This window comes from Pipistrellus hanaki (assembly GCF_964339955.1).
Source record: "Pipistrellus hanaki genome assembly, chromosome: X".
In the NCBI taxonomy this organism is placed as follows: domain Eukaryota; kingdom Metazoa; phylum Chordata; class Mammalia; order Chiroptera; family Vespertilionidae; genus Pipistrellus; species Pipistrellus hanaki.
The window spans coordinates 44,676,387-44,694,772 of record NC_140524.1 but is presented as its reverse complement, the minus strand read 5'-3'; the positions used below and the strand labels follow the sequence as shown (position 1 = coordinate 44,694,772).

The following is an 18,386-nucleotide window of genomic DNA, read 5'->3' as shown; positions in this document are numbered from 1 at the left end:
ATTGAATTGTTATAGGGATATACATTATTATAGCAAGAAGATTTAGCAACTTGGCTAATTTTTAAAAAAAAATTCATGAAATAATAACATTATTTTTGTTAAAACAAAATAGTAGCTAAATGAATATTTTCTTTCTAGATTCAATGTGTTAGGTTGCTTCCAAGTCAACTTCCTAGCCAAAAAAGAAAAGAAAAGTTTGAGACTCATTTGAGTATTTAATTCAAAACTATATTTGTAGTTTCTAAAATGTTGATCCACAGACCACTTTCTTGTTAACATGTGTACCAATGAAAACAAAAGGCAGAGAACCTCTGCCATCCCTACAAAAGGAATGGCTCCTTTTCTAGCATTCTTTAAAAATATACATTGTACAGTCTTTGTGCCTCATCAAAGTGGCAATATAATAAATACACTGGCTTAGTTCTCCTCCCTGTTCAGCAAGATCTACCTGTGCTAAGCCTTCTCCTTTATGATTTTTCCAGGGCTTTGTCCATTTTCTCATTCTCCCCTAGACATTTGGGACAGTACCACTGGCCATTTGGTTTATGATTCAGTCATATATAGGAGAAGTGGAAACACTCAATGGGGCACTTGTCATTATCATAGCCGATCATTTCTCCATAGGAGACCTGATTGCACAGACAGTACATGGGCTCCTTTGGGTTGATGGGAAGGTCTGCAGGGAATGCTTCCCTCTCTGCTTTGGCCTTGGAGCGTTTCTTCTTCTTGAAGGCCTTTGCTTTATTCTTCTTAGGCATTCCTGAAGTGTGTCATCATTGTTGTGATTATTGGCTGCATTCTCCCAATTTTCATTGTTGAGCTCTCTCTGAGACCTCTTGTTATTGGGCTTTCCTGCCTGTGTGATTGTCTCATTCTTGGACTTATCTTGGCCAGCTTTGCCACTGTGGCCAGTGGTGTCATTGACCTCGTGGTGTGCCTCAAACAGTTTCACGTGCTGTCCACCTGCCTGTTCCTGTTCTCCACCAGCTCCACCATCTGACTCACAATCTAGATCTCATCGCCCAGCTCTTGGCTCCTGGCTCCGGATCAGGGCTCTCTGAATGCAGTGCAACACTCTCCTCTTCTGGTTGCTGTCCATCCCCCATTTAAACTTCTCATAATACTCATCTAGTTCCTTCAGGATTTGTTTCCCCCATTCCTCTGAGCTATTGGCATGTCCCCCACGTTCCTGGGGCCTGGGTAGAAGGCATAAACTTTGTCCTAGGTGGAGCCAGGAACGCAGCTAACAAGCCTTGCCCCCAGCACCAGGGCACTACCATTGCTCTGCCCATATTAGCTTTTTTGTCACGTTGATCAACATCTTTTCCTTACTCTGACAACCACAGATGCCACCAAATAGTCATACTGCACAATTAAAACAGGAGAGTGGAAAATGGCCTGCTGTGGAGAATGATCAAATCTGGCTAACCTGTAGAAATCACTGGCTTTGCAAATTAAGTCATCTCCACTGAAATGAGCACCAAAACCAATTCTGTATTTTTTGAGGGAGGCATCTGTCACAGCTGCAACTCTAAAATATAACCCTTATGTATAATAATTGAATCTTCACTTAGTCCAGTGGTTCTCAACCTTTTTAATGCCGCAATCCTTTAATACAGTTTCTCATGTTGTGGTGACCCACAACCATAAAATTATTTTCGTTGCTACTTCATAACTGTAATTTTGCTACTGTTAATGAATCATAATATCTGTATTTTCTGATGGTCTTAGGCTCTACATCAGCAGTTCTCACAGGTTGAGAACTGCTAGCAGGGTCGCCTAAGACCATCGGAAAACACAGATATTTACATTACGATTCATAACAGTAGCAAAATTACAGTTATGAAGTAGCAACAAAAATAATTTTATGGTTGGGGGTCACCACAACATGAGGAACTGTACTAAAGGGTCGCTGCATTAGAAAGGTTGAGAACCATGGACTTAGATTGGAGGATCCTTTAGCCCAGCCTCATCCCAAGAGACAAAGGCTCTGAGTCTAGTTGTAATTATGAGCTATATAAGAGATCAGCTAACTAGGGAATTGGGATTCCCTGAAGCAAACTTAGTCTAAAACTCTATCACAGTAACTTTCCATTTCTCAGGATGGATAAAGAGGTAGTGTATAGGAAAACTACATCATCAAACATACCCCCAATTACCATTGCCCAAAGGACAGCCAGGTGGGCAAAAACTGGAAACTTGCAAATCTAGCCTTATTGGAGTCGGCAGGTCATAAAATTATTAGAAGTTCTGAGAAAAAATGCTTTCAAGACCCATCAGCTGTGATAATGTCCTTTTAATCAAGACTGCACTTTTGCTAAGCAAAGCTATAAATCAACTAGAATGGTAGTAAATTAAATGCAGTACTTATAGATAAGAGGATATGGAATTAAACAGAGCTGTATCTATGTGTGCTGAGGGAACATTAAGGCCAGTTCCATAGATTCACTTTCATGCTAAAAAGAAAGCCATATTTATTCTGAATCATTTCGTATCAAATGATTTTTTATTAATTCGTGCACATTAAAATGGAATTAGAAAAAATATTTTAATATTGATATTTGCCCTTTCTCTATAATAGAAGTGTCAGATATGAAAGAAAATTAGTAAAATGTATATAAATTGTCCCTCCTGTCAGAGTCTGGGGCACACCACGGGACCTAGAATCAAGTCCCTGCCTACCATCCACACCTGCTTTGAAAATGCAGACCCAGACCTGGCTTGCCCCACCCGCATTGGGTGAGACCCAGACCGGGCCAGCCTCACCCCCATTAAGCTCCTCCAGGCAGGGGGGCACAGCCTTAGGTCCGCCAGCCTGGCTCTGGGCAGGAGCCACAGCCTCAGGTCCCCTGACCTGGTGCTGGGTGGAGGGGGGAGGTGTCTCATGTTCCCTGTCAAGCCCAGCCCCCCTGCAGTGTCATATCAGCACTGAACTGGACTGTACGGAGGCAGTGTCATGTCTCCAGCTGGAGATGCAGACAGGCAGCTTCATCTCAGTGCTGGGTGGGGACGCACGCAGGCAGCATGACATTAGTACTGGGGGCAGAAGTCCCCACCCCCCAGTTTCTGTGTTTGTAATTCAGACACCATTGGGACCAATTAGCATATTACCTCTTTATTATATAGTATTATATAGTATTATATAATCTTTTGTTTTTAACATCACAAAAAATGATTAAATATAAAGATTAATGTTATGACCCTAAAACATATTTTGATTATTTTGGGGTTGATTATTTAGTTTGGGGACTATAGATTCCCAACTGCACCTGGACTCAGCCCCATCCTTTTTCCTCTCCTGTCCATTTTTCTTTTTGTTCATTCCTGTATCAGAGAGCATGTGGACACAGAAAAGAAATACATGCAAATTAATCAACTTTGCTACTTAATAAAAGGTTTGATAAGAGAACAGATGATAAATAATGGCTAAAACAAAGTTTCTAGACTGTCTGTAGATTTCATTTTTCTCATTATTTGGTTCTTTGTTAGAAATGTGGTTTCATTTAAAACTACTATACTCTAATGCAGTGACTATCAACACAGGAGCATTAAAAAAAACAAAACTGCCCTCTCAGAAACCAAGATGGTGGCATAGCTAGGCACCTAAACTGCTGCCTCCCTCAACAATTTCAAAACTACAACTAAAAGACAGAACAGACAGCACCCAGAACCACAGGAAAGTTGGCTGAGTGGAAATTCTACGACTAAAAAGAAAGAAAAGCACACGGAGAATCAAAACTGCAAAGGACTGAGGTAATGAGATGGGAGATGCACATGAGGAGAGGAAGGGGAGTTGAGTGCCAGGCTGGCATTCTCTGGAGGGAGAGGGAAGGAAGCCCCTGACTGCACTGAACCCCAGTTCCAACTGCATTGAACCCCAGTTCTGACTTCACTGAACCCCAGTTCCAGGTGAGCCTGGGGGAATCTGGACTGTCAGGCAGAAACTCAGGGGAGCCGTGGAAGGCAGAGGCCTGGAGGTGCACACACGAGGGCAGGGCTGACAGGCAGCCAATACTGTCTGATCATCCCTGAGACTCTTCCCCATCCAAGCAAAGCACAGAAGCTTTTACAGTTTTTGCAAGTCTGGTTCCTATAAGGGTATTTCCAGCACAGAAGGTCTCCCGGTGTAGACATAGCTGATACTCACAGCCAATTAGCCTGGAGGTCAATTCCTCCCAGTGATACCAACAACAATCAAGACTTAACTACAACAAGGCTGTACACACAGTACACAAAGGGGTGCACCAAGAGTGTCCACCTCAGGTAACTGGGGAGGCTGACCCACTGGGCCATATAGGAAACCTAGCACACAAAGCTACCCTACCAACTCAGGGAAGTAGTGAAAATGAGGAAACAAAGTAACAGATCACAAATGAAAGAAATGGAGGAAAACAAATGTCTGGATATAGAATTCAAAACCACAGTTATAAGATTTTTCAAGAGTTTCCTATAAAAGGCAGATAAATTTAGTGAGACCCTTGAGGATATGAAAAAGGACCAACTAGAAATTAAACATACACTGACTGAAATAAAAAATATTATACATAGACCAAACAGCAGACTAGAGGAACACGAGAATCAAGTCAAAGATTTGAAATACAAAGAAGCAAAAAACACTCAACCGGAAAAGAAAAAAGAAAAAAGAATAAAAAAAGTTGAAGATAGTATAAGAAGCCTCTGGGACAACTTCAAGTGTACCAACATCATAATTATGGTGGTGACAGAAGAAGAGAGACAACAAGATACTGAAAACCTATTTGAAGAAATAAAGACTGAAAACTTCCCCCACCTGGTGACAGAAATAGACTTACAAGTCCAGGAAGCACACAGGACCCCAAACAAAAGGAATCCAGAGAGGACCACACCAAGACACATCATAATTAAAATGCCAAGAGCAAAAGACAAAGAGAGAATCTTACAAGCAGCAAGAGAAAAACAGTTAATTACCTTCAAGGGAGCACCAATACTTGTCAGCTGATTTCTCAACAGAAACTATGCAGGCCAGACAGGAGTGGCAAGAAATATTCAAAGTGATGAATAACAGGAACCTACAACCAAGATTACTTTACCTAGAAAAGTTATCATTCAGAATTGAAGGTCAGATAAAGAGCTTCACAGATAAGAAAAAGCTAAAGGAGTTCATCACCACCAAACCAGTAGTATATGAAATGCTGAAAGGTATTCTTTAAGAAGAGGAAGAAGAAAAAAGTAAAGATAAAAATTATGAACAACAAATACATATCAACAAGTGAACCTAAAAATCAAGTTAATTAAAATCTGATGTACAGAATAAGCTGGTGAATATAATAGAATCAAAGGCATAGAAAGGGAGTGGACTGATAATTCTCAGTGGGAAAGTGGTATGGGGGGTTTAGGAAGAGACTGGACAAAAATTGTACACCTATGGATGAGGACAGTGTGGGGGTAAGGGCAAAGGGTGGGGTGGGAATTGGGTGGAGGGGAACTATAGTGGAGAAAAGGATAAACTATTGTAATTATCTGAACAATAAAGATTTTTTAAATTAAGAAAATAAAACTAGAAGCAAAAAAATAAAAATTAAAAATTAAAAAACTGCCCTCATCCCACACTTATAATATACTAGAGGCCCAGTGCACAAAAATGTGTGCACTAGGGGGTGGGGGTCCTTCAGCCTGGCCTGCCCCCTCTCACAGTCTTGGAGCCCTTAGGGAAAGTGATGACTTAGTCCTGCTCCCTACGCCACAGTCTGGCCTCCCTGTGCAGGAGCAACTGGGCTGATCAGGGGAAGGCACCTCCCCCATCACCCTGTTGCTGCTGCCACTGTCAGCAATCATGGCTGCTGGCCCTCCTAGGCCCTCACCTCACAGAAGCTGCAGCTTTTTCTGGAATGAGGTCTTCCTCTATCCTGTCTAATTAGCATATTACCCCTTTTATTAGTATAGATGGTCCATATTATGCTCCTCACAATTTCAGAGTCAAAGTTTATTATACCCTAATCTGTCTATAAGGCAAGTGTTAGTCCTATAATCCACTAGAGGCACTACAAAAGTACTAGACAGAAAAAACAAAACAAAACAAAACAAAACAAAACAAAAACACTTCACTGAAAAGTTCACATGGGTATGCGTCTGACAATTCTTATATTCCTAGGAGGAAAGAGCCATGTGGCAATTCTCCTAAAAGCACAAAAACCACAATGCATCATGGTCCACTCTTTTCACTCACAACCCCACAGTACCTTCTGAACCCCCCGCCCCCCTCCCCAGCTTGATCTTCTAAAGATTTTGAAACCTCTTTTTACCAATGAAAGGAAATTCAACATAGAAGATGAAACTATTCCAAAATTAAGCCTACTCAAAGTTTATCCTCCTGAATAATTCTGATTTGGGCAAGAAAAATTAAGATTTTTATCATATAGGCTGATGACAGTTTGCGTAGATTCTAATGAATAACTTTCCCCAATCCTGATACTACCAAAAACTGTACACTACATATTGGCCAGATCTGCCAGAGTTATGATTTTGCATCATTTGAATCTACCTATGAACTTCAGAAGTAAGTCTGATGTTTTTTATTTTATTTTATTACAGAGTGGAAGGGTGAGGGAGAGAAAGATAGAAATATCAGTGATGAGAGAGAATCATTCATCAGTTGCCTCCTGCATGTGGCCCACTGGGGATCGAGCCCACAACCCAGGCATGTGCCCTTAAACGGAATCAAACCTAGGACCGTTAGTCCACAGGCCACTGTTCTATCCAATGAGCCAAACCGGCTAGGGCCGTGGTTGGCAAACTGTGGCTCATGAGCCACATGCGGCCCTTAAGTGTGGCTCTTCCACAAATACCACGGCATGGGCGAATCTATTTTGAAGAAGTGGCATTAGAAGAAGTTTAAGTTTAAAAAAATTGGCTCTCAAAAGAAATTTCAGTCATTGTACTGTTGATGTCTGGCTCTATTGACTAATGAGTTTGCCAACCACTGGGCTAGGGCAAGTCTGATGTTTGGAAGCTGTCCATCTGATTAACAATGAACACTTAATATTAACAATTATTAACAAAGAACACTTCAGATTCTGGCCAAATAATAAATTTAAAAAATAAAGTCGCTGAAATTGTGTGTTTTTTTTATTCAGTAATTTTTACTTTTGTAAACATTAACAATTGTAAACATGGACTATTTTTTTCTGTTTATAAAAATAGTACATGCATATTATCCCAAATCCCTTTAGAAGAGCAGAAAGGAGAAAATAAAAATGACCTGGAATCCTGGTACCATCTAGAGACAAATCTTGCTTCAGTGACTTAAAAACTAATCTCCTGAAGGAATTGAGATGCCACGAAAGACTATATATTCTATGAGGCAGTTTTTGTCCATGGTCTGACCAGTTCCTGTAGCTGTGCTTGATTTCCAATCTCCTTTAAGTGAGACACTTTTAGAAGCAGAAAAATATATATAAACAAATTAAAAATACTAGAAAATTGAATTAAAAGTGTAAATGATTGCAATTCCATCACTTGGGCACAAGTAACTTTTTAATATATTCTACTATAAAAAGTTTTTTTTTTTATCATCTACCTCACATGAGATTATTTTTTTTCTGTTGCTATTTTGTGAAAAACAACAGCAAAGCTTTCATTGACCAAAATACATACATGTTACTCTTCTCTAAAACCCTTTCAAATTAGTCACTTTTAGCTTGGAAATTAGTTATGGACCAATTCTTGGCTTTTTTAGAGCTTACCAAAGGACCAATTAGTGCCAACTTTGATTCATGTAGGAGACTTAGACAGGAACACAAGCCTGCCAATTTATTTCACAAAGGCCACTAAACAATGATCTGGATAACATTTATTTTAACCAATAGCAGACACACAGCTCTAAAATACCTGAATTAGCGAATAATAACCCCCATGAACTTTTAAGGAATTAGTTAAGATTTTAAATAAAGCATGGTTAATTATGAAATGCTTTGAAAAGCTATAAAGCCAAACATGTTTATATATCATTTGCAATGAAATAAACTGTTCTTACATTATGATTTTACAGAGAACCAGTGACAGCTCAAAAGTGCAATTAAGGGAAGGGGGACACCAATACTCTGTAATGATTAATTATAATGAGCATTACTTAAAAATTGAACACCCTGAAGCTTTCCAAGGAAAGTTCAGGCAACACAGGTGACCTTAAAATAAAAGCTTGCTTCTAATCAAAAGTTAGAAAAATGCATTCCTGCCCCCCCTCCCTTTTTAAGGGAGCAAGGAAGGGAGTGAATTTACAGACAAGGAAATTAAATTATAAAATTCTCTTAGAATCCAGAGATATGAATTACTTCACTTTTCAAAGCTTAGGGGAAAAAACACCTCTTAACAAATGTACCTAATCTATCTATATAAAAGCCAAGGAACCGGAAAGACTGGTTGCTATGACATGCACTGAGGCCAGCCAACCAGCCCAATGTGGGCGGGGCCTGCCAGTCAACCTCCTGAAGGCCGCTCCCTGCAGCTGGCCACACCCCCAATTGCCCCCACCCTGATTGGGGGCGGGGCCAACCAACCTCCAACTGTGCACAAATTCATGCACCAGGCCTCTAATCCTATCTATCGATAATAAAGAGGGAATATGCAAACTGACCATCAAGCCATAACAAAAAATGGCTGCACCCACAGTGGAGGCAGGGATTTTGTAACACAAAATGGCTGTTCCCTCAGCAGAGGCTGAGTTCCTGTAAGGAGCCTAAATGAGCAGTCAGCAGGGACCTGAGGCTGTGTGGCGCTGGGCAGGGGCAGGGAACCTGAGGCTGCACCCCCCACCTGGCAGGGCTTGATGGGGGACCTCAGGCCGCACCCCTTGCCCCGGTACGAGGCTGGGAGACCTGAGGCTGTGCCCCCTGCCATGCGGGGCTAGACAGGCGTCCTCAGGCCATCCCCCCACATGTGGGGCTTGACAGGGGACCTCAAGGCATGCTCTTCACCCCGGTGTACACTGGGGGACCTGAGGCTGTGCCCCCACCCCTGGCTCTGGGCCGCGGGACCTAAGGCCATGTAACTCACCCTGCAGGGCTTGATGGGGACCTCAAAGCATGCCCCCTGACCCGGCCCAGGCCAGGGGACCTCATTCCACACACCCTGCCCCGGCACCAGGCTAGGGAAGCTAAGGCTGTGCCCCCTGCCTGGGGGGGGGGGGCTTGACAGGAGAACTCAGGCTATGCCCTCACCCCAGCACCAGGCCAGGTGACCTGAGGCCAAGCCTCCCACCCAGCAGGGCTTTATGGGAGTGGGGCTGGCCGGGGCTGGATCTAGCCAAATGGTGGTGGGGCCGGCTGGGTCTGGGTCTCATGCAATTTCAAGGTGCACATGGGTGGGCTGGAGCTTGACTTTGGTTCCTGTGATGCCACCCAGACTCTGATCGGAGGAATATTTTCATATACATTTTACTAATTTTCTTTCATCTCTGATATTTCTATTATAGAGAAAGGGCAAATAGTAATATTAAATTATTTCCTCTAATTAATTCCCTTTTAATGTGCATGAATTTCGTGCACTGGGTCACTAGTATAAAATAATATTGTTTCCCTGAAAAAAATCTAAGAAAAATTTTATAAAGTTTAGAACAATACATTGAATATCTGACTTAACATGGTTTTAATCGGTCCTAAAAAATTACAAATTGAATTTATGTAAATGAGTTAATCTTAAAGTCATGAGGAAGACAATAAAGACACCCTATAGCAAGTCCCTCTGCAAAGTAAAATATCTATTTGTAAAATGAATAATCATTCTCTAATATATTTGCTTAATATAGATTATACATATAATGGTTCCTTAAAACTGGGAATGATACAGTAATAAAATAGAGGCATTTACTAGTATGATTTAGAATATTTTTCTTCCTAAAAAAAATTCTTTTATGAGAAAGAAATCTAAAATGCTCAATTTCAAAAATTAAACTTTTTTTTACTTTTGCCTACATTGAAGTTATGAATGGCTATTTTAAAAGTTAAGGTCCTGCTGAAACTGGTTTGGCTTAGTGGATAGAGCGTCGGCCTGCGGACTGAAAGGTCCCAGGTTTGATTCCGGTCAAGGGCATGTAACTTGGTTGCGGGCACATTCCCAGTTGGGGGTGTGCAGGAGGCTGCTGATCGATGATTCTCTCTCATCGATGTTTCTAACTCTCTATCCCTCTCTCCTCTCTCTTCCTCTCTGTAAAAAATTAATAAAATATATTTTAAAAATAAAATAAATAAAAATAAAAGTTAAGGTCCTCCTATGACTTCTAAATGGCTAGTGATGATTCATTTTCTGGAAGTAAAATGAAACAGAAGCCATTTTAAAAAGGTGATTCACAGCATCACACTCTGTCAGCATCCAAAGACCTTAGGTATTACCTAGTTCAACTTTTCCACCTTTCTGGTCAGGAAAGATCCAGAAAAGTTACCAAACTGGGTAGTGGCATTCAGAAAAAGAACTCGAGTCTTCTTATTCCCTAAACACAGGACTCTTTTTTTATTAAGTGCTGGGATAGACACACACACACACACACACACACACACACACACACACACACACAGAGTATAGGAAAGAATATACTATAATGTAACTACTAAGGAAAGGGAAGGAAATGTTTGTGTATTTGGGGAAAGCAGGAAAATGTTCCCCCAGCAAAAAACAATGCTGGAAAACAGGAAGCAACTGGGAAAGGTATAAGAACGGACAACACAGCCAATTTCACTAAGAGTACCAATATTTAATGGAAATTTTTATGCATTAAATCACCTTCTAGAAGTTACTTTACTTTGTTCTGCTTGCTTCCTCACTAGACTTCTGATACATTGACTTGTTGATTCACAGCAAATTCTTTCTAGATGGCCAGGAAGCATGAAGCATTCCTTTTTCAATGTTTCACATCACTTGAAAAACATTCAGAGTAGAGCATCATGAAAAAGACTAAATTATCTTAATGATAGTAACATGTTATATAAAAATCTCAAGTCCCTAAGAAAATATTAAAAAGCATTTCCCTAAATATATGAAGCATATATATATATATATATATATATATCCCATTTCCCCGAAAATAAGACAGTGTCTTATATTAATTTTTTCTCCCAAAGTTGCACTAGGTCTTATTTTCAGGGGATGTCTTATCTTTCCATGCTCTAGGTCTTATTTTCGGAGGATGTCTTATTTTCAGGGAAACACGGTATGTGTGTGTGTGTGTGTGTGTGTGTGTGTGTGTGTGTGTGTATATATATATATATATATATATATATATATATATATATATATATTTATTTATTTATTTTTTAGAGGTTTTGTGCATGGGGGTGTGTGTCCCTCAGCCCAGCCTGCACCCTCTACAATCTGGGACCCCTCGATCAGGCCTAAACAGGCAGTCGGACATCCCACTCACAATCCAGCACTACTGGCTCCCAACTGCTTGCCTATCTGCCTTCCTGATTGTCCCTAACCACTTCTGAGTGCCAGCCTAATCACCCCCTAACCATTCTCCTGCCAGCCTGATTAATGCTTAACTACAACCCTGCCAGCCTCATTGCCCCTAATTGCCCTCACTCGCAGGCCTGATCACTCCCAACTGCCCTCCTTTGCAGATCTGGTCCCTCCTAACTGCCCTCCCCTGCTGGCCATCTTGTGATGGCCATCTTGTGTCCACATGGAGCCAGCCATCTTTGACCACATGGGGAAGTCATCTTGTGTATTAAGAGTAATGGTCAATTTGGATATTACTCTTTTATTAGATAAGATAGAGGCCTGGTGCACATGTGGGGGCCGGCTTGTTTTCCCTAAAGGATGTCCAAGATTAGGGTGAGGGGCCTGTGGTGGTTTGCAGGCCAGCCACGCGCCCCCCCCCCCCCCCCCCCAGTGACCCAACCAGAGGCCCTGGTATCTGGTATTTATTTATCTTCTACAATTGAAACTTTGTAGCTTTGAGAAGAGACCAGGGCAGGCCAGGACTGCCGAAGCTTGTTTTTTTCCATTGCCGGAGGAACTCAAGCCTCCTGCTCCCTCCAGCTCTGTGGCTGCCATCATTTTTGTTGGGATTTATTTATCTTCTATAATTAAAATTTTGTAGCCTTGAGCGGAGGCCAGGGCCGGCCAGAGCAGGCGGGAAGCTTGGCTTCCTCCATTGCTGGGGAAACCCAAGCCTCCTGCTAGCTCCATGGCCGCAACCATCTTGGCTGGATTAATTTGCATAGTCACTCCTGATTGGCTGGTGGGCATTGCTGGTGGGCATAGCAGAAGTACAGTCAATTTGAATGTTTCTCTTTTATTAGTGTAGATATATATATATATATATATATATATATATATATATATATATATATATTCACACACACACACACACACACACACACACACACACACACTAGAAGCCTGATGCACAAAATTCGTGCAAGGGGCTCAGTCCTTAGAGCTGCAACGGCTTGTCTTGCCCCTCACAGCCCAGGCTTCATGCAGAAGGTCATCCAGAAGCACATCCAGGACATCTGGAAGGTCATTTAGCTGTCTGGTCTAATTGGCATTTTACACTTTTATTATTATATATGTATATGTATATATGAAGCCTATATATCTAGATGTATATATAAACTATATATAACTATATATACATATTGATAAACCATATATATTTATATGTACATAGATCTCTATAAATAGGTGTGTGTGTGCATATATATATATATATAGATAGATAGATAGATAGATAGATAGATATCTCTATAGGATTCATATAGATATGTTTCATGCATCTATATCTATACATACACACACACACACACGCACACACACACACACACACACACACACACAGAGTAGAGGCCTGGTGCATGAAATCCATGCACTGGGGTGAGGTGTGTCCCACAGCCCAGCCTGCACCCACTCCAATCTGGGACCCCTCAGGGGATGTCTGACTGTTGGTTTAGGCCCGACCCCGCAGTCAGACATCCCTCTCAGAATGAAGGACCTAACTCCCTAATAGCCTATAACTGCTTCTGCCAGCCAGTCTGATCACCTCCTAACCATTCTCTTGCTGGCCTGAACACCTAACTGCTCCCCTGCTGGCCCGATCAACCCCAACTGCCTTCCCATACCATCCTGGTCACCTCTAACGGCCCTCCCCTGCTGGCCTGATGGCCACCAACTGCCCTTCCCTGCAGGCCTGGTCCCTCCCAACTACCCTCCCCTGCTGGCCTGATGGCCCCAACTGCCCTCCCTTGCCAGCCTGATCTTGCCCCTATCTGCTCTCCCCTGCCAGCCTGATTTCCCCCAATTGCCTTCCTGTACAAGCCTGATCTCACCCCCAACTGCTCTTCCAGGCTGGCTTGATCGCCCCTAACTGCTTCTGCCTGCCTGTTCATCCCTAACTGTCCTCTTCTGCTGACCTCATCTCGCCCCCAACTGTCCTCCTCTGCCAGCTGGCCAATTTGGTTCTGATTGGTCAGTTTCTATGCCAGTCAGAGTAAAAAGCTCCGCCTTCTAGGCAGCCATTGGCTCCTCACAGTTGACCCAGATTTGGTTCTGATTGGTCAGTTTCTATACCAATCAGTATCAAAAGCTCCACATCTTAGGCAGCCATTGGGTCCTCACAGTTGACCCAGATTTGTTTCTGATTGGTTAGTTTCTATGCTAGTCAGCTTCTCTGGGCCTATCAATGGGGCCTGATCAGAAAGGCAGGGCTGATCAGCAGCCCCAGTGGAAGCCTGGAGAGAAATGGAGGCAGGGCTGCTGAATAGGCGGGGGAAAAAAGAGAGTCAAGTGCTGATCAACAGCTGCCACAGAGGCTACGGATCAGATCCTGCTTCTCTCTTCAGGCTTCTCTCTGGGCCTGATTCGCAGTCCCCCCAGCAGTCAGTGCTGGGTCATCATGCCTGCAGCTGTAGCAGTCAGTGCTGGGTTGCCATAGTTACCCAGCTCTGACTGCAGGACTGACTTCTGGTTGGTCAAGCTTCCCGTTTGCTGCGGATGTGACAGACCCAGGGTTTTTATATATTAGGATAGACTTCATATAGATATAGGCTGCATATATCTAGAAAATAGATAAATGTATTTCAAAGTCAGGAATCTTAAATTAGAAGAGAAGCAAAACATGGTGTATATCATAGTTGGAGAAAATAAGCAAAGGGTGGACAGAACATATACAACTAGAAGTCATTTCACTTAATGACTTAGTGAGTTGTGCTAACTATCTGTATATTAATGGGAACTTTGTTTTCAGTGGTACATTAAGAGGAGCTAGAAAATTAAATATTTAAGGGAAGAAGGAGGATGAAAAACTGAACATGCACTTCTAAAATGTATGAGAGATAATGGCAGCCAATTTATTCATCTCATCTGTTTACACTCATGAAGGTTGTTACAAAAGCATGCTATTATTAACTGCAAGTAAATACATCAGAAATGGAGCTGTGATTGCTCAAGAGGTGTGTTTTGATGTTGCTTTTAAAGTGAAGTGCAGCTCTCAGTACCAGGACTCCAAAAAGCTCACGTACAATGACAGATGATTTGGTCCTTTAGGGGCAAAGCCAGGCTAGGGGATAGGGGTCTAGCTCTAAAATTCAGGGACAGATTTGACATCACACAAGAATCATTCTGGTCAGCCTCACCCAGCATGGGTTGATGCCATGTAAGTGTTGAATGTTAAAAAGGAATGGTCTGTCTTAGGACCACAATGTTTTGCCCAATTGATAGTGGTATATTCAGGTGAGACATCAGAAAGTGCCCTATGGTTTGTAAAAAAAATGTATTAATCTATTGAAATATAATCTATTGATTTACTTCAGAATACAGAAATTATTTCTTCCTCATGCCTTCAAAATGATCATGTTTCTAAACACTTAAATAAAACATGGCTCACTATAGTTTAGAGAATACTTTGTCTTCTGTCAGCAAATTGCTACAGAAGGAGCTCCCAGAAGATCATTGGTAGGATACTTGCTATACAAACAAAATGCTTATTCATTTTTATCATCTTGAAAATGAACAGCTACAAGATGACACACCTAGAATCACCTCTCAAGTTAAATCCAACTATTGTGATATCATTGGCTTTATATCCTTTTGGATCTTAATAAACACGGTTCCCAAAGAGTGTAACTATACAAGTTCTAGGCTACATATCATATTAGAGGACTCCAACATGCTTCATGAGCTTTTCTTTGTTTCTAAAGCAACATGTCGGTCAATCATCTTGTCATTCAGAATTAAGAGAACGCTGTCAATTGAAGAACACAGAACAATGCTAATAAATTTTTGTGTTCAAACACAAGGCGTATCACTTCAGATTTCTCCCTAGGGGAGCAATTTTCCTCATTTCACAACCATTTTATCTTTGCAGGTAGACATTTCAATTTATTAGTTAATTATATTTTCCCTCTAAATCATTCACTTTTCATCCTCCTCATATCTACCAGGGCAATTAAATAGATTATGATGCTAGCAACAATCAGCTATTCTCAGAAGGGTGGGACCACTATTCCAATTTGTCTTTACATCCTTTTCTGGATAGTTTTGCTGTTGTTTAATGATTACCCAGGCTTCTTTAGAAGCTACCTGTAGACACTCATTTTAAATGTGGTAATTGCTATTTTGAAGAAGGCATTACTGATCATTCTGCCAACTAAACAATGACTTGAAATTAATTACATCCACTTGTAAAACCATTTGTCATACATTATTAAATACAAGCATTCTAGCCTCCAAAACAAAGTCTAATATAAACCCTACTTTCCTACTAAGTGCCGCTGAAATTGGAGACATATTACCAAAAGAGAGTTCCAAATAGGCTGGTTTTAAAACCTTGCATGAAGAAGAGAGTAAGATAGTAGATAGTCAGTCCTGTGGCAGTTCACTTATTTGCTAATCATTTGAAAATTAGGTGGCCATTACCACTGGTCACATCCCTCATCCTCATGATCACATGGATGTCTGTCTTATCGAAGTTACCTGTCACTATTCTTTGGAACTTTTAGACTTCGCCCTCATTCTGCTTTGATCTGGGCATTTTCCTCCCTTTAATTAGGAATTCTGCAGTAACACAATTCACCAGAGGAGGTCATCTTTCAAACTATACTTCCACCAGAAAAGCCCCATGTTAGAAGATTCTGCTTATGTGAAACGTACTCATTACTGATCCTTGACTTAAAATTCTCTATCAAAATTCTGTAATTGTCTCCTGCTTCCCCCTTTGGCATATACATATATAGCACTTTGCATTTCATGTTAAAATTAGATACTTATAATGAAAAAGGTATTTCATTCTTGGAAGAAAAGTTGTAGCTATTAGACAGTGTGAAAGTTCTCAAAATGAAATGTATAGTTTCATAATAAGACAGGTTCCTCATAAAGGAAATTTGCTATATAAATAACTAACTTATATATACAAAGATAAACCATAAACAAAGACTTCCTCATAATTCCCTTTTTAATAGACTGTATATTCAATATAATTTCAGTTATATAAACAAATATTCAGATTTATAGATACAAAGACACAGACAAATAATTGAAAGAACTATTCCAAAATGTTAGGAGTGGATTTCTCAGATTGGTGTAATTATGAATGGCTTGCATTTTCTTCTTTATATATTTTTGAATTTTAGGTTTTCTTCAATAAATTAAAATTACTATAGTATTATGGAATATAGATTGAAATGTCTATGCATTTGCATGCATGCCTTTTTATTGTGGTAAACTACATATAAAATTTTCAGTTTTTTTAAAGTATACAATTCAGTGGCATCAACTATATACACAACATTGTACAACCATCACAACTATCCAGTTCCAGAACTTTGTCATCACCCCAAATGGAAACCTTGTATCCATTAGGAGCACTTCCCATTCACCTCTCCCCTCATCTCCTGGTAACAACTAATATATAATTGATCTCTATGGATTTTCCCATTCTGGATATTTTATAAAAATAGAATCATACAGTATGTGGCCTTTTTATCTGGCTTCTTTTCCTTAGCATAATGTTTTCAAGGTTCTTTTTATGTCTGACTAATATTAAATTGTATTGATATACCACATTTTTTTATCCCTTAATCTGTGGATAGAGATTTGGGTTGCTTCCAGCTTTTAGCTTTTGTGAATACTGCTGCTCTGAACATTCAAGTACAAGTTTTTGTTCCAATAATCTGTTTTCATTTCTTTTGGGTATATACCTAGAAGTGGAATTTTATTGACATATACTTTGTTAAAAAATACCTTTAATTCAACTCGACCATTCTGTGTTTAAAGTAGCAATGTTTTTTTTAGAATTATTAATGATGACCCTTATAACATCATTCCAAAATGATACCATTCCATTATCAATCACTGACTATGGTGCAGTTTTTTGTTTTTTGTTTTTTTTACTCCAAATCACAGTAATTTTCATCCTTATTCTTTGGGAACAAATTTCTCTTATGCTAAAACACTTTAAACTAAGAACTGAGAAGTACACACTTTTCCTTTTAGCAAAGCCATTCTAGTAGTACCTAATTCACTTTAAAATGCTTACATATCTAAAGTACGAAATATATGTTTGAATATTTTGTTGGTACTTTAACAGGAAAGCATCACTAAATAGACACCAATAGTTAAGTCTTTAAAATATCAAGTAGAAGCAATATAAAATCTTCTAGAAATTCAAACTGGAATATAGTGACCAGAGAGGATAAATATACCCTGAAAGAGTACACAGTACTAATTCCTAAGTGCTTAAACTCTCACCCTCCCAAAGGAAAGCTGATACATCTCATGAACATAAAACCCCAATAATATCAAGGTTAATTTTAGCTTCAGACAATGCTTAAAGTGGGCCAAAGAAGATGATGGTGGACTCCATGTTTACCCATACCTATTTAACAGCTGTTAGATTCTCCCATTGTTCCTTACCCACAAACACATGCACACACATCTATGCAATATACATTCATGCACATGCACACACATGCACACCCATGCACGTGCACACACACACACACCTGAACTATACTTCCAACTCGGTGGCTGCAATTAAGGGTAAAAGTGTTTTGTAGCTCAGTCATCCCTTAGATATCAGGCTGTCCCTGTTATTATTCCCACCCTCACCACAACATAGCACCTTAAAATTCAGAAAGCAGAAATAAAAATTTAGTTAGAGATGAAGGAGTAGCTTTAAAACCGTAAAAGAACCACCCAAAATGTAATTAAAGGATATGATTTGGGTTTATTAAAAATAAAGTAATGCGGAGCCCTGGCTAAGTAGATCAGTTGGCTGGAGCATTGTCCCCATACATCAAAAGGTTGTGGGTTTAATTCCAGGTCAGAGCATGTACCTAGGTTGTGGATTCTATCCCTGGTTAGGGTGCATATAGGAAGCAACCAATCCATTTTTCTCTCACATCAATATTTATCTCTCT

At 40.3% G+C, this 18,386-nt stretch overlaps 1 protein-coding gene and 1 pseudogene across 3 annotated transcripts in view; both read right to left on the bottom strand.

The window, feature by feature from the left end:
* The window catches only part of AMMECR1 (AMMECR nuclear protein 1), a 131,498-nt gene that overhangs the window by 12,955 nt on the left and 100,157 nt on the right, over nucleotides 1–18,386 (bottom strand). The window lies entirely within an intron of this gene.
* Nucleotides 261–1,235, bottom strand: LOC311615806 (inhibitor of growth protein 1-like; annotated as a pseudogene). The gene has a single exon. The product of its transcript is annotated as an inhibitor of growth protein 1-like (transcript).